Source organism: Amblyraja radiata, chromosome 17, assembly GCF_010909765.2.
Source record: "Amblyraja radiata isolate CabotCenter1 chromosome 17, sAmbRad1.1.pri, whole genome shotgun sequence".
In the NCBI taxonomy this organism is placed as follows: Eukaryota; Metazoa; Chordata; class Chondrichthyes; order Rajiformes; family Rajidae; genus Amblyraja; species Amblyraja radiata.
The window spans coordinates 24,726,664-24,744,183 of NC_045972.1; the positions used below are offsets into that span (position 1 = coordinate 24,726,664).

The 17,520-nt window shown below is 44.3% G+C and overlaps 1 pseudogene; it reads left to right on the forward strand.

Moving 5' to 3' along the window:
* The first annotated feature begins 3,941 nt into the window (after positions 1-3,941).
* Positions 3,942-4,089, forward strand: LOC116982986 (annotated as a pseudogene).
* Positions 4,090-17,520: the final 13,431 nt, after the last annotated feature.

The window sequence follows — 17,520 nt, forward strand, 5'->3', positions numbered from 1 at the left end:
TATGTAAAGTACTTTGGTTTTAACACAAGTTGATTTAAACGTGCTATATAAATAACATTTACTTACTTACTTACTAGTTGGGACATGTTGGCCAGTGTAGGCAAGTGGGCTGAAGGGCCTGTTTCCACACTGTATGACCCTATGACTCTAAATAATTTAATGGCTGCTCCATTCCCAGTTAACATTTAAGGATAAAAAGAAGTAGGAATGAGCAACGGATGATTTCAATGTTCCAAACGTTAATTTCTTATAGCATGTGGATAGCGTGATGTGTTTGGAATCTGTGACCAATATGGTGCTGCAAAGATCAGTGCTGGGACCACAGAAGGGTCCCGACCTGAAATATCGTCTGTCAATCTCCATCCACAGATGCTGTCTGATCCGCTGAGTTACTCCAACACTTTGTTTTCCTTTGCTTCTGTTGGAAGATAAGTAAATGGGCAAGAGAACATTACTGTTAACTGGGAATGGTGCAGCCATTACATTATTTAGTCATAGAGTCATACTGTGTGGAAACAGGCCATTCGGCTCACTCACTCACACCGACCAACATGTCCCATTTATACTAGCCCCACCTACCTGTGTTGGCCCACATCCCTCCAATCCTGTCCTATCCATGTAACTGTCTAATTATTTCTTAAACGTTGCGATAGTTCCTGCCTCAACTACCACTTCTGGCAGCTCGTCCCATACTCTCACCTCCCTTTGTATGAAAAAGATATCTCTCAAATTCTTGTTAAATCTTTCCCCTTTCCACTTAAACTTATGTCCTCGGATTCTCGATTCCCCAACTCTGGGCAAGAAACTCTGTGTGCCTACCCGAACTATTCCTATCATTTGTGTGATTTGTGTCTACCATTGGTATAAACCAGTATCTGCAGTTCTTTGTTTTTACATGGACTGGGCAGTATTCAACATCAATTTGAAAACCATTACTACAATCTTGGTGATGGAAGCATACTGTGCAAAAAATTAGTTGCCACATTTTCTAAAATTACAACATTGACGAAACTTCAAAAGGACTTGCTGGTTTTGAAATGCTTCAGGGCATTTGAAAAGGGACGCAGAAGGCACAATGCAATGTTTACCTGATGCAGGCCCAAATGCACTTGATGGCTTTAATGCTCTTTCTGTAATGGGCTGGTAAACATGGTGTTCTAACAAATGCCTTCTATGAATCCATCATTGTTTTCTCATTCCTCTATTCTAAGCAATGACTATAATTTAAAAAATGCTGTAAATCTCTTTCTTAATGGCTTTATTTTCTTGTTATTACACTGCAGGAAATTATAGTTTGGACCCTTAATATCATCTGTTTGCTCTGTCCATTCATTGTTTCTGGTTCAACTTGCTCTCTGCCCGCATGCAGCTCACAGTCTCAGCCCCGCCCACAAGACTTTATTCTCCGTGGTGCCGGAAGGGGCATTACCTTCATGGTGACTGACAGGCGAGAAGACCAATCTGCTGATCTCACGATTTTTTAAACATTCATAACTTTTTTATTATTTCACCAATCGGAAAAAGCCTTGGGGCAGTTGGAGGAGAGGATGACGGTGAGTAAGATGGCGAAAAAATCATAGCGATATAGTGTAGCGTTTTTTTCTAAAATGTATTTACAATGCAGACAGAAAGTGGTCAAGTTGAGACTTTTAGTAATAGTATAGAAGATTGTCATGTATACCAAGGAACAGTGAAAAGCTTTGTTTTGCATGTTGTCCAATCAAATCAGATAATACCATACATAAATATAGTCAAGCCAAACTCTAGTGCAATAGGAAGGGTGCAGAACAGTACAGTCTACAACATTTAATTTCCAGAAATGTAGTGCAACAGTTCCAAAGACAGAGTCCAATGCCTGCAATAAGGGAGGGGCAAGCGGGACAGTACCCTAGTTAATGGAAGGACAGAAGCTTGATAACAGAGGGGAAGAAACTGTTCTTGAGTGGTGATATACGCTTTGAAGTCTCTGTATCTGCTTCCTGACAGGAGCAGGGAGAAGAAGGAATTGAATTAAGTTACCTGAAGTTGTAGAATGCAATATTAAGTTTAAAAGGCCTCAATGTGTCCAGAGAGAAGAGGTTTAATTTAGTTAAGTTTAGAGAAGGTTTAAACTCCGTGCAAACAGCACCCATAGTCGGGATCGAACCCGGGTCTCTGGTGCTGCAAAAGCTGTAAGGTAGCAACTTTACCGCTGCGCCACCAGAGTTCCACAAGATTGTGATGGGCTTCATTGCAACAGCACAAGAGGCCACAGACTGATAGGTCAGAGGGATGTAAGTTAAAGTGACGGTAACAGGTAGCCCAGGGTTGTCCCTGCCAACTTTGTTTAGCTCTTTCTCCAACAGTGCCAAAATAGATTTTGCACATGTGTCTCAGGAGTTGTGCTTGAGGTGACTCAGAGGCAAACTCAAGGCTACCCTCTAAACCAGAGCGAAAATGAAGAACATCAAGCATAGTACAGGTGCACAACCTTTTATCCGAAAGCCTTGGGACCAGACACTTGTCGGATTTCGGAATTTTTCGGATTTCCGAATGGAAGAATTTTAGCGTAGATTAGGTAGGTAGCGCGGGCGGCTTGAAAAGTCTGGAGCGGCTGCCTCCTCCCCGGAGACCGGGGAATCATTGTAAATCATTGCATAAATGTTAGTCAGTTATTTTGGAGGGATTTTATGTGAAGGGGGAAACTTTAATTCTTAGTCCCCTACCTGGTCGGAGAGGCGGGGAGCGGGCAATGCCTTACCGGGTCGCCGTGCAGTAAGCTCCGGAGCGCTTGTAGACGTGGACACGGTGGGCTGAAAGGTCCATTTTTATGCTGTGTCTCTCTAAACTATAAACTCCATTCAAATGAAAGGGTTATTGAATGTTTTTTTGTATAATCCACAATTTAACCAGCACTTTTTATGTAGACAAAAAGATTAGTAGGTTTATTAATTAAAAATTAGGCTACATTCATCAACATTTTTGTTTCTATCATGACCATAAAACATAGATGCAGAATTAGGTCATTGGGTCCGTCGAGTCTGCTCTGGCATCCAACCATGGCTTATCTACTTTTCCTTCTCAACCCCATACCTTCTGCCTTCTCCCGGTAACCTTTGACACCCTTACTAATGAATCAATAAATCAATCAATTAATTAATTAATTAAGTAACGCGTTTATTGGTCAAGTATTCACATACAAGGAATTTGCCTTGGTGCTCCTCCCGCAAGTGACAACGGCATACAACGACAATCAACAACCTACAAACACCGATTTAAAATACCCAATAACTTGGCTTCTACCACCGTCTGTGGCAATGAATTCCACAGATACACCATCCTCTGACTAAAGAAATTCCTCCTCATCTCCATCGGAAAGGTATCTCTTGTCCTTCTACAATATACCCCCTGCCTCGCTTTCTGTTTTGAGTTTGAGACCAAGTAATTAATTTAATAAAATAACTAAAATTAAATTTAAAAAATGGATTATCTAGTTTATAATTTCTTAGAGCTACTAGTGTGCCATCCACCAATACAAATACTATTAATATAGTATATAATGAATGTATAATATTAATTAGTATTTCTTCTCCGTGGATTGTCACCTTGTCGCGGTGGTGAAGCTTGTGTGGACCTAAGATCCTGAGAGCGATGCCGTCTGGCGCTATGCTCCTGGTAGGGCCACCCGTGGCGGTAAGGTCAAGAGGGAGGTCTCTGACAAAGAGCAATCCAACCAAGACCTCAATGGTGGAACAGGCAGAGGACAATAGTTGACCTTAGTGGAGTGTCACAATGGCTGGGAAGGCGGATTACGGCTGCGGCAGAAAAGGATCTCCAATCGTCTTGGACTCCATGTCACTAAATCCTGACCCAGATCTGTTAAGGACTGTGCCAGTCTGTGCCGTCTGTGCCAGTCACCCTACGTTAAACAAATTCATGTACAGGCCTCCTCCATATAGCGAATAGCACCCGGGAGACACCGTGATCAAAAAGGCGGTTCTCCCAGGACGAGGCTATCCCATTGCACTTCGGGTGTGCTGACGCCTGCGATGTTCCCAAATGCGTGATACTCGACTGCAAAACTTGTGGTAGCGGGGGACTGCGTTCCAATTAGCAAAACAAAATTAAACAAAGTAAATTGTGTGAATTATAAACAATCTATATTACTAAAAGTCTCATCTTGACCACTTCTTGCTGCACTGCATATTGATTTAGAAAAAACGCTGCCACTTACGGCTGTGATGTTTGGCCATTTTACTCAGAGTCCCCTTCTGCTGGTCAGGACAAGAGGATTTTTCCCATCAATGAAAAATAAAAGACTTATTAGTGTATAAAAAATGTTGATATTCTCTCTCCTGTTAATCATGCCTTGAAGGTCACGCCCACTCTTTGTGGAGGGTGGAGGGACTATAAAACCCGGAAGTGTTGAGTGCCTCAGTCAGTCTCTGCAAGATGGGGGGAGCGAGAGGGTTACGTCTCACAGTCTGAGTTGTGAATAACACTGAACACATGTCAGCTAAACTGTGGTTTGAAAATGTAGTTTGAAAATGCAAATGTGTTTTTTGGTTTGAAAATGAAAATGTGTTGTTTGCTTTAAAAATGCCTCAGTGTTTTTTGCTTTGAAAATCCTCAGTAGTTTTTGCTTTGAAAATGTCTCTGTGTTTTTTTGCTTTGAAAATGCTTCAGTGTTGCCTTTGCTTTGAAAATGCCTCGGTGTCGCCTTTGCTTTGAAAATGCCTCATTGGAATGTGGTTGGTGTTGTCTTTTGCTTTGAAACTGCCTCATTGGAAAGTGGTTGGTTTTGCCTTTTGCTTTGAAACAGCCTCATCTTGACTGCTTCCTGTTCGTGCTGTATATTGATTTTAGAAAAAATGCTACAACGTGATTTTTGGCCATTTTACTCAGAGTCCCCCTCCACTCATCAGGTGCCGAGGACCCGTTGATGAAAAATAAAAGAGTTATTAGTGTTTAAAAAATGTTGAGATTGTCTCTCCTGTCAATCATGCCATGAAGGCCACGCCCCTTCTGGTGGGAGGGGGAAGGGAACTATAAAACCCAGACGTGTGGGCGTGGCTTATTCTCTGCAAGATGGGGGAGGGAGAGGTCACGACTCTCTGTCTTTTGTGGCCTTCCACCCTGCTTGAAATTGTAGGAAACTGCACTTGAATTTGGTGTCCTTGCTTCCAGCTTGCAATGGAATGAAACAGCACTTGAATGTGGTGGCCTTGCACACTGCTTGAAATGGCATGAAACTGCACGTGAATTTGGTGGCATTGCACCCTGCTGGAAGAGGCATGAAACTGCTTTTGAATTTGGTGGCCATGCACCCTGCTTCAAGTGGCATGAAACTGCAATTGATTTCGGTGGCCTTGCACCCTGCCTCAAGTGGCATGAAATTGCTCTTGATTTTGGTGGCCTCGCACCCTGCTTGAAGTGTTATGATACTGCAATTGAATTTGGTGGCCTTGCACCCCGCTTGAAGTGGCATGAAACTGCACTTGAATTTGGTGGCATTGCACCCTGCTTGAAATGGAATTTCAAGGAATAACCGGGAGTCAACTGCCAGCCCACCAGCCGTGAATGAGTGAAATGCCAGCACAAAAGGCTCGAGTGACCGAGCCGCGAGCCCAAGAATCCTTTTGGCTACAATGTTCATACTAGCCCTCTGGAAACCAGTTCCTTCAGCCCACAGCACCCATACTAGCACTCCAGAAAGTCCCCCCCAAACCCCCCCCCCCCCCCCCCACCACCACTGGCCACCAATATTGGAATTGGTGGAGAGGTGGAATATTGAGTAGGGGGACCAGCGCTCTCGTGTGAACATGAGACCCAACGGGTCCCACTTAGTCTAGTGATTAATAAATCTATATAACTTAAATTCTCATCTTGACCACTTCCTGTCTGTGCTGCATATTGATGTTAGAAAAAACGCTACCATATATCGCTATGATTATGCTACCATATATCGCTATCACCATCTAACTCACAGTCCTCCTCCGCTGAGGCAGCCCTGAGGATTTTTCCAATCGATGAAAAATAAAAAAGTTATGAGTGTTTAAAAAATCTTGAGATCAGCTGATTGGACCTCTCGCCTGTCAATTACCATGATGGGAGGGGCAGGACTGTAAAACCCCGGATGTCTGGGCATTAGTCAGTCCCTCTGGAAGATCGCGAGGGAGAGTCCATAACTGTGATTCTAAGCTGTGAATCAACTGAACTGTGAGTCTGCAATGTATTTGAAATAAATGATTTGCTAGCCCTTAATAAAAATGCAATGAGTTGTTTGGCAATTTGGTGGCCAGCACTCTGCTTGAAACGCTATGAAATTGAATTTGGTGGCCTGCACTCTGCTTGAGATGCTATGAAACTGAATTTGGTGGCCTGCACTATGCTTGAAATGCTATGAAATTGAATTTAGTGGCCTGCACTCTGCTTGAAATGCTATGAAATTGAATTTCGTGGCCTGCACTCTGCTTGAAATGCTATAAAATTGAATTTGCTGGCCTAAAGTCTGCTTGAAATGGAATTTCGCGGACTAGCCACAGACTAGGACGGTCTGCACCTGGGCTGGAATGGAACCAATGTCCTTGGGGGGGTGTTTGCTAGTGCTGTCGGGGAGGATTTAAACTAATGTGGCAGGGGGATGGGTACAAGAGCAGAGAGGCGGGGGGGGGGGGTGTAAAATGAGGGTAGAAGCAATAGGTAGCAAGGTGAAAAGTAAAAGTGGCAGGCAGACAAAACCAGGGCAAAAATCAAAAAGGGCCACTTTTCAACATAATTGTATAAGGGGTAAGAGCGTTGTAAAAACAAGCCTGAAGGCTTTGTGTCTCAATGCAAGGAGTATTCGTAATAAGGTGGATGAGTTGAACATGCAGATAGCCAATAATGATTATGATATAGTTGGGATCACGGAGACATGGCTCCAGGGTGACCAAGGCTGGGAGCTGAACATCCAGGGATATTCAATATTCAGGAGGGATAGGGAGAAAGGAAAAGGAGGTGGGGTAGCGTTGCTGGTTAGAGAGGAGATTAACGCAATGGAAAGGAAGGACATTAGTTTGGAGGATGTGGAATCGGTATGGGTAGAGCTGCGAAACACTTAGGGGCAGAAAACGCTGGTGGGTGTTGTGTACAGGCCATCTAACAGTAGTAGTGAAGTTGGAGATGGTATCAAACAGGAAATTAGAAATGCGTGCGACAAAGGCAAAACAGTTATAATTGGTGACTTCAATCTACATATAGATTGGGTGAATCAAATTGGCAGGGGTGCTGAGGAAAAGAATTTCTTGGAATGTATGCAGGATAGTTATCTAAATCAACATGTAGAGGAACCAACGAGAGAGCAGGCTATTTTAGACTGGGTATTGAGTAATGAGGAAGGGTTAGTTAGCAGTCTTGTTGTACGTGCCCCCTTGGGCAAGAGTGACCATAATATGGTTGAGTTCTTCATTAGGATGGAGAGTGACATTTTAATTCAGAAACAATGGTTCTGAACTTAAAGAAAGGTAACTTTGGGGGTATGAGACATGAATTGGCCAAGATTGACTGGCAATTAATTCTAAAAGGGTTGACGGTGGATATGCAATGGAAGACATTTAAAGACTGCATGGATGAACTACAAAAATTGTTCATCCCAGTTTGGCAAAAGAATAAATCAGGGAAGGTAGTGCATCCGTGGATAACAAGGGAAATCAGGGATAGTATCAAAGCGAAGGATGATGCGTACAAATTAGCCAGAAAAAGCAGCATACCAGAGGACTGGGAGAAATTCAGAGACCAGCAGAGGAGGTCAAAGGATATGGCGGACCAATTGAATAACTACTTTGGTTCCATCTTCACTAAGGAAGACATAAATAATCTGCCGGAAATAGCAGGGGACCGCGGGTCAAAGGAGTTGGAGGAATTGAGTGAAATCCAGGTTAGTCGGGAAGTGGTGTTGGGTAAATTGAATGGATTAAAGGCCGATAAATCCCCAGGGCCAGTCAGGCTGCATCCCAGAGTACTTAAGGAAGTAGCTCCAGAAATAGTGGATGCATTAGTAATAATCTTTCAAAACTCTTTAAATTCTGGAGTAGTTCCTGAGGATTGGCGGAGAGCAAATGTAACCCCACTTTTTAAGAAGGGAGGGAGAGAGAAAACGGGGAATTACAGACCAGTTAGTCTAACATCGGTAGTGGGGAAACTGCTAGAGTCAGTTATTAAAGATGGGATAGCAGCACATTTGGAAAGTGGTGAAATCATTGGACAAAGTCAGCATGGATTTACGAAAGGTAAATCATGTCTGACGAATCTTATAGAATTTTTCGAGGATGTAACTATTAGCGTGGATAGGGGAGAACCAGTGGATGTGGTGTATCTGGACTTCCAGAAGGCTTTCGACAAGGTCCCACATAAGAGATTAGTATACAAACTTAAAGCACACGGCATTGGGGGTTCAGTATTGATGTGGATAGAGAACTAACTGGCAAACAGGAAGCAAAGAGTAGGAGTAAACGGGTCCTTTTCACAATGGCGGGCAGTGACTAGTGGGGTACCGCAAGGCTCAGTGCTGGGACCCCTGCTATTTACAATATATATTAATGATCTGGATGAGGGAATTGAAGGCAATATCTCCAAGTTTGCGGATGACACTAAGCTGGGGGGCAGTGTTAGCTGTGAGGAGGATGCTAGGAGACTGCAAGGTTACTTGGATAGGCTGGGTGAGTGGGCAAATGTTTGGCAGATGCAGTATAATGTGGATACATGTGAGGTTATCCATTTTGGTGGCAAAAACAGGAAAGCAGACTTTTATCTAAATGGTGGCCGATTAGGAAAAGGGGAGATGCAGCGAGACCTGGGTGTCATGGTACACCAGTCATTGAAAGTAGGCATGCAGGTGCAGCAGGCAGTGAAGAAAGCGAATGGTATGTTAGCTTTCATAGATTTGAGTATAGGAGCAGGGAGGTTCTACTGCAGTTGTACAGGGTCTTGTTGAGACCACACCTGGAGTATTGTGTACAGTTTTGGTCTCCAAATCTGAGGAAGGACATTATTGCCATAGAGGGAGTGCAGAGAAGGTTCACCAGACTGAATCCCGGGATGTCAGGACTGTCTTATGAAGAAAGACTGGATAGACTTGGTTTATACTCTCTAGAATTTAGGAGATTGAGAGGGGATCTTATAGAAACTTACAAAATTCTTAAGGGGTTGGACAGGCTAGATGCAGGAAGATTGTTCCCGATGTTGGGGAAGTCCAGGACAAGGGGTCACAGCTTAAGGATAAGGGGGAAATCCTTTAAAACCGAGATGAGAAAAACTTTTTTTCACACAGAGAGTGGTGAGTCTCTGGAACTCTCTGCCACAGAGGGTAGTTGAGGCCTGTTCAGTGGCTATATTTAAGAAGGAGTTAGATGTGGCCCTTGTGGCTAAGGGGATCAGAGGGTATGGAGAGAAGGCAGGTACGGGATACTGAGTTGGATGATCAGCCATGATCATATTGAATGGCGGTGCAGGCTCGAAGGGCCGAATGGCCTACTCCTGCACCTAATATCTATGTTTCTATGTTTCTAGCCATGATTAAACTGCCAGCCCACCAGTCCTGAGTGTCTGAGCTACCAGCCCACCAGCCCTGAGTGACTGAGTTGCCAGCCCACCAGCCCTGAGTGACTGAGCTGCCAGCCCACCCGCCCTGAGTGACTGAGCTGCCAGCCCACCAGCCCTGAGTGACTGAGATGCCAGCCCAGCTGCCCTGAGCTGCCAGCCCATCAGGCCTGAGTGACTGAGCTGCCAGCCTACCAGGCCTGAGTGACTGAGCTGCCAGCCCACCAGGCCTTAGTGTCTGAGCTGCCAGCCCAAGATTCCATTCGGCCCACAATATCCATACTAACCCTCAGGAAACCTGTCCCTTCGGCCTTCGACACTCATACTAGCGCTCCAGAATAACCCCCCCACAGGCCACCAATATTGGAATTTGTGGAGAGGTGGAATATTGCGTTGGGGGATCATCCCGCTCATGTGAACATGGGACCCACTTAGTCTAGTGTTTTATGTAATGTTTTATAATTTTCTTTAAATAATGTTTCATAACTACAGATGTTAATTTACATCAAAAGTTTCGAGGGATTATGGGTCAAATACGGGCAAGGTATGAATAGTGTAGATGAGGCATCTGATGGGGCAACTTGGTCAATATGGGCAAGTTGAGCTGAAGGGAATGTTTGTGTGATGTATGACACACTGACTCTCTATTCGGGAGTAACTTAGCAGGTCAGGTAGCATCTCTGGAGGCCATGGATAGGTGATGTTTTGGTTCTAAAGGAGGGTGCCGACGCAACATGTTCAATGTTTCCATGTTGCATAACTTTATGACTATAAATGATGCCTCCCACATTTAACTGCTTTATTTGCCACTTATGCAACTGCAACAAGAGAAATTCATTTCGCATATATTACACATGCGGGTGCAATTAATTTTGGTGTCATTATTCAAAGTTCAAAGTCTAGTCAGCTTGCCCGCTCGATGTACTGGAGCAGTTCCCGCGAACCAACGTCTCTCTCCTCTCCTCGCCTAAGTATCACCATAACTCTATATTCTGCTCCCTTGACATAAATGGGGGGGCAATTCCATTTTGAATTCATTGAGAGATTGAAAGATACAACATGGCCCCTCTTCCCACCGAGTCCACACTGACCACCGGTCACCCGTTTGCATTTGTTCAATGTTATTCCATGTTCCCATCCACTCCTTACACATTAAGGTTAATTTTACAGAGGCCAGTTAACTTACAAACCTACACATCTTTGGGATGGGCGAGGAAACCAGAGAAAGTGGAGGAAACCCACGTGGTTGCAATCTCCACACATTCAGCACCCAAGGTCAGGATCGAACCAGAGTCTATAGCTCCGTAAAGCAGGGACTCTACCCCTGTGCCACTTTTCCACCATTCTTGCACAGCAAAGCTTCTCACTATGTGTATTAGAAATAGGCAATTAAATGAGAAAAGTAAAGGTACAGGTGCAAAAATTATTATACGTCTCCACCAGATGTCCATGCACTGAGTTCAACATGAAAAATCAAACATGGTCTTTTTTTTTAAATTGACACATGCTCATTATAATGATCAATTCCAATGTGCTACCCTTGGGTAGTCTGTTGAATCACTAATGACACAGTCAAAATGCAAAATACCACAAAATGGCATTTCGTCTGGTTTTGAAAATCCTTTGATCGTTCATCAATCAAAGATAACGATAAATGTTTTCACTAGTTGGTAACCTTCCTGTGACAACATTTCAAGGACACGAGGCTGGTTCCAGTGCAACTAACTTACGAAAGGAGATAATGAAATTTGTCAGTGTACCTGACAAATCTAATGGCCCTTATGGAGATATGGCGCTTCTGAACATATATTCTGTGCCATTTTCCTTTTGCTAAAAGGGGATGAAATTCCCTGAAGGGCGCACTGGGACAAAGTTTGTTACAAATGTATTCTATGTCACAATAACGGGAAACATTATAGAAATCTTGCTGTGTGAAGAACGACAGAGGTTCTGCGGGAAGAGACACAAAGTTGGCTTCAGATTCCACTCATTTGCTCCTCATTAGTGGGTGCAGAAGCATTGCTCCAAACAAGACCAGCTTGTTACCTTGTAATAATCAGTCCTGTCTGTCTGTCATTCCAGGTATCAAGCTCATGTTGTCCTTCAAGCTTGGTTATCAAGCTGAACTCCAAAGAAGGGACACAAAATGCTGGAGTACTTCAGCGGGTCAGGCAGCATATCTCGAGTGAAGGAATAGGTTATGTTTGGGGTCTAGTTGTGGCATGGTGGCACAGTGGTAGAGTTGTTGCCCTCTAGTGCCAGGGTACCCGGGTTCAATCCTGACTACAGGTGCTGTCTGTATGGAGTTTGAGCGTTTTCCCTGTGACCGCATGGGTTTTCTCTGGGTGCTCCAGTTTCCACCCACACTCCAAAAACATCCAGGTTTGTAATTTAATTGGCTTCTGTAAAATTGTAAATTGTCCCCAGTGTGTAGGATAGTGTCAGAATACGGGGTGATTGCTGGTCTGTGCAGACCCAGTGGGCTGAAGGGCCTGTTCCCATGTTGTATCTAAAGTCTGCAGTCTAAAGTCTAAAGCCCTGTGGAAAAACCTAATGAACAGCAATATGATCGTTCCCACAGAACTAATGTCTAGCAGAAGGTTAAGGAAGTTTGGCATATCTCCAATGAGTCTCACCAATTACTACAGATGCATTATAAAAATCATGCATTTAGGATGCATCATAGCTTGGTTTGGCCCAAGACTGCAACAAATTGCAAAGGGTTGTGGATGTAGCCCAGTCCTTCACACAGACCAGACTCCCCAGAATTGACTCCACCTACACTTGGCTGCCTTGGAAAAATCAGCCGACGTAACCTAGGACCAATTTCATGCCAATCATTCCCACTTCTCCTCTCTCCTGTTTGACAAAAAGATATAACGTTTGAAAGCACATATCATCAGATTCAGAAACAGCCTATTCCTGGCTGTTATTAGTCTACTGAATGGTCCTCCCATAAACTAGGGTATAGTCCTAATCTTCCAATCTACCTCAATGTGGATCTTGTACTCAGAGACATAATCGTAGCAGGGCGCCGCAAAAACGGCGACTGGACCCCTCCTAAGACAATGTCTACGACAATGTCTACAACAAGCTACAACAACCTACCACCTAGTCGACGTCAAGCTACGGCAAGTTACCGACAACTGGCGACACATTAGGATGTCCACCTGCGACCACACCTCCGACAATCTACGTCCACCTGCGACAAGCTACGACAAGCTACGACCCTGTCGGCAACAACTGAAGAAAGTTAATACAATTCAGTCACCAGTACCTGTCGCCGATAGATGTAGGTTGACGTAGGTAGTTGCCAATGGAATTCACCGGTCAACACCGGCGACAACCTACGTCACCTGGCGACAACCTATGTCATCCTGGCGATAACCTACGACAGCACCTACATCAGGAGAAGTCAAGCTACGCTGATTGGCGTCAAGCCCACTGTCACGGACTGTCGCCGGAATTTTTTTTAAATTTCAAAATCCAGCGGCGACCAGAAAAACGCTACGACTCTTTGGGCGACTGAAGAGACTACTCATGACCATACAGGCGAACACCGGCGATCATGTGGCCTGTAGTCACCTAAAAAATTGGGACAGGCCCATAAGGCACTGGTCAGAGTGCATTTGGGGTATTGTGAGCAATATCTTAGGATGGATATGCTGGCATTGGAGAGGATTCAGAGGAGGTTTACAAGATCCCAGGAATGTTTGGGTTAACTTATGATGAGCGTTTGATGGCATTGGGCCTGTATTTGCTGGAGTTTAGAAGAATGAGGGGGGACCTCATTGAAACTAACCAAGTAATGAAAGGCCTGGATAGCGTGGATGTGGAGAGGATGTTTCCAATAGTGGGAGTGTCTAGGTCCATAGGCCATAGCCTCAGAATAAAAGGATGTACCTTTCGAAAGAAGGTGAGGAGGAATTTCTTTAGTCAGTGGATGGTGAATTTGTGGAATTCATTACCACAGATGGCCGTGGAGGCCGTCAATGGATATTTGTAAGGCAGAGATTGTCAAATTCTTAATTAGCATTGTTGTCAGGGGTTATGGGGAGAAGGCAGGAGAATGGGGTTGAGAGGGAAAAATAGATCAGATTGAATGGCAGAGTAGAGTTGAGGGGCCAAATGGCCTATTTCTGCTCCCATGACATCAACTAATGATTCTGTCTATCCCCATCTCCCTTGACACAGGGACATTTCTTTATCATCTTTTTGTAAACACTGAAATAATCAATTTACAATTTATCTTTCCTGAAGTGTTATTAAATCTGTACTGGAGAACTTATGGACAATCAGTGGATTGTAAATAATTTGACTTCAGGCACCGTGAATGAAGAAATCAAGTTACTCATTCAACCTTCCGACCTCACTACCGTCACAATCTGCCATTGCCTGCCCATGCATTATTAATTACGGCAAACACCAGCAAAAGCTTCTCTTCTCTATCAGCAGGGACAATATCAATAACAGGATGGTAATGATTGAATCACGCTTCATTTTAACGTCCCGTGAATGGTTCTTGCACACATTGCTGAGGATCTTAGTTCTGATGCATTACTCATCAGACTAGTTTCTCAGACGCATTTGGTAATGTGCATTCCATTATTTATCAGATTATAGTGTTGCATCCCACTATACAAAGCATTATCCATTATGCATACAAATGGTGTACACATTTTCTGGCATTGATGCATATGAGAGATACCAATACAACACTGAATCCATACTGGTGGGTACGATGGATGGCACAATATGTTAGTGAAACTTCTGTGTTTTCTTGGAGTAAATAAGAATTTATTTTACTCTCGTCGGTTACATACATCCCTGGCAAAGCCAGCATCTGTGGTATTTAGTTACTCCTATTACAGTATATGGTATGTTTACCTTCATTGGTCAGGGTATTGAGTATAAGAGTCAGGAAGTCATGGTGCATATTTATAGGACTTTGGCTTGGCCGCATTTGGAATATAGTCTGAGGGTAGTTGTAGCAGGGTATACCACAACATTTAAGAAACACTTAGACAAGTACATGGATAGGACAGGTTTAGAGGGATAGAGGTAGGTGGGACCGATGCAGATGGGACATTTTGGCCTGTGTGGCAAATTTTGGCCGAAGGGCCTGTTTCCATGATGTAAGACTCTAAGAATCTGTGACTCTATGACCTACAATACAAAATGAGTCGTATTGAGTGTCCATTCCCTCCAACATAATGTCTTCAGCTTCTAAAATCTTCCTTTATTTGTTACACTCACTGCAGTGTTTGTGGAAAGTGGTTGTGCTTTGGAAAATATTAGCACTAATGCTATGTCTTCATCAAGGCTGCTCAGTAAGTACAAACAAAACTCAACATAAAAGTAATTGGGTCATGAGTGTGTGTTTAAGTATTATGTGCTCCTGAGGTTTGGGTGACTGCAGAGAACTCTATCTCATAACAATGTATAAATCCCGAGGGTAATTCATACATTGTTGTGAACTATAGAATTAGAAAAAGAACAGTACAGCACAGGAACAGATCTTCCAGCCCACTGTGAATCCTGAAGAACACAGTATTAAAGCACCAAGATCCAAGAGATTCAAGATTCAAGAGAGTTTATTGTCATGTGTCCTAGATAGGACAATGAAATTCTTGCTTTGCTTCAGCACAACAGAATATAATAGGCATAAATAAATACAGAACAGAACAGATCAGTGTGACCATACGCCAATGAATATACATATACACACATAAATAACAGATAAAGTGCAATGGGCTATTTAACGATCAGAGTTTTGTAAGAGTTTAATAGGCTGATGGCTGTGGGGAATAGCTGTTCCTGAACCTGGATATTGCAGACTTCAGGCTCCTGTACTTTCTACCTGAAGGCAGCGGGGAGATGAGTGAGTGGCCAGGATGGTATTGGTCTTTGATGATGCTGGCAGCCTTTTTGAGGCAACTACTGCAATAGATCCCCTTGATGGTGGGGAGGTCAGAGCCGATGATGGACTGGGCAGTGTTTACAACTTTTTGCAGTCTTTTACGCTCCTGGACGCTAAAATTGCCGAACCAAGCCACGATGCAACCGGTCAGCATGCTCTCTACTGTGCACCTGCAGAGGTTTGAGAGAGTCCTCCTTGACATACTGACTCTCTGTAATCTTCTCAGGAAGTAGAGACCCTGATGTGCTTTCTTTATAATTGCATCCGTATTCTCCTTAAGTATTTGTGGATAACAGAACATTAAAATTATAGTTTTGCATCCAGCTCCGCTTTTGTTAAGTTATATACAGGCTATATGAAATGCACAATATTGTTTGAGAGAAGATACCATAGAGTTGCTGCCTCACAGTGCCAGAGACCCGGGTTCAATCTCGTCTACGTGTGCTGTCTGTGTGGAGTTTCCTCCTGTGACCATGTGGATTGTCCCCGGGAGCTCCAATTTCCTCCCACATTCCAAAGACGTGCAGGTTTGTAGGTTAATTGGCCTCTGTAAATTACCCCCAGTGTGTAGAAAAGTGTTGGTGCATGAGTGATCGCTGATTGACACGGACTCGTGGGCTGAAATGCCTGTTTCCCCTCTGTATCACTAAACACAGGGTACTAGAGTAACTTAGTGGGTCAGGCAACATCTCAGAAGAACATGGATAGGTAACATTTCGGGTCGGAGCTCTTCTTCATTGGAAGAGAGATCTGCCTCTGGGACAATTTGTGGCCAACAGTTTAGTTCCCATGCAGAATATTGGGGGTTCGAGTTCCGGGGCCCCTGTGTCACATTTAATTCAGAGATACAGTGCCCTGCGGCCCATCCAGTCTGCACCGAACAGCGATCCTCCGCACACTATCCCACACACGCTAGCGACAATTTATACTTTAATACCAAGCCTAGCAACCTAGAGTTAGGGTTAAGATTACCTCCCACATTCCAAAGGCGCACAGGTTTGTATAAATTGTCCCTAGCTTGTGTGTGAGATAGTGTGTGGGGGATCGCTGGTCACAGGCTGGGTCCACATATGGGGGGGCGGGGTGGGGGGGGGGGGTTGGAGAAGGGAGGGAGAGTGGGAGAAGGGGATGTGAGGGGAGTGGGTTGGAGTGGAGAAGGGGAAGAAGAGTGGAGCAGGGCGAAGGAAGGAAGGGGGGGAAGGGAGGAAGGGGGGGAAGGGAAGAAGGGGGGAGGGGGAGGGGAAAAAGGTGGGGGAGGGATGGAGAAGGAGGGATGGGGGCAGGAGGGGGGTAGAGGCGGGTGGAGGGGAGAGGGGAGTTCAGTCTACCAAGAACGGAACTCACTATCAAAACATGGATGGGACTGGTGACACAATTTTTTGGCGGCCACGCGCGCATGCGCACACTCACATACACGCGCGAGGCTTCGGAGGCTCAATCCAGCGCTAAAAATGGCGATTTTAAAATCGGGATCACAAAAACTTGGGGGGGGATGTCCCCCACCTCTCAAAACATGGGGGGGACGTGTCCCCTCTGGCCCCCCTGGATTTTCCGCCCCTGCAGTCTACACTCACTGAATCCAGTTAGAGACGGTGATTGGATCTGGAAGCGGACCAATCTGTAAAACTGAACGACTCAGACATCTTTTCATTTGCACAATTGATTTTCTTTTATTAATTTTAATATATTAATGTTTAAAATCCATGCATTGAAGGAAGAATATTTTACAGCCCATCTGTGGTCCCTAACCCTGACCCTAGCCCTAACCCTAACAAACCCCTAACCAGGCGTCACCCGCAGGAGAGCATGCGTTAGCGTGTATGTCGTGCAACTTGACAGTTTTAAAGGGCGTCCGTCACTGACGCTCCGTAGTTGTCGAAAAAATCGTAAAGTGAGACACGTCCTTAAGTTTGAGTGCTTGTGCACTCAAACTAAGTGCGTGTGACTAATCCCACTGTAATGTATTTGAAAAGTATTATGCCTACATCCATAACTTGAAGTCAATTTCAAAACTGAAATTCAGTGCAGCTAGCCGATCAGAT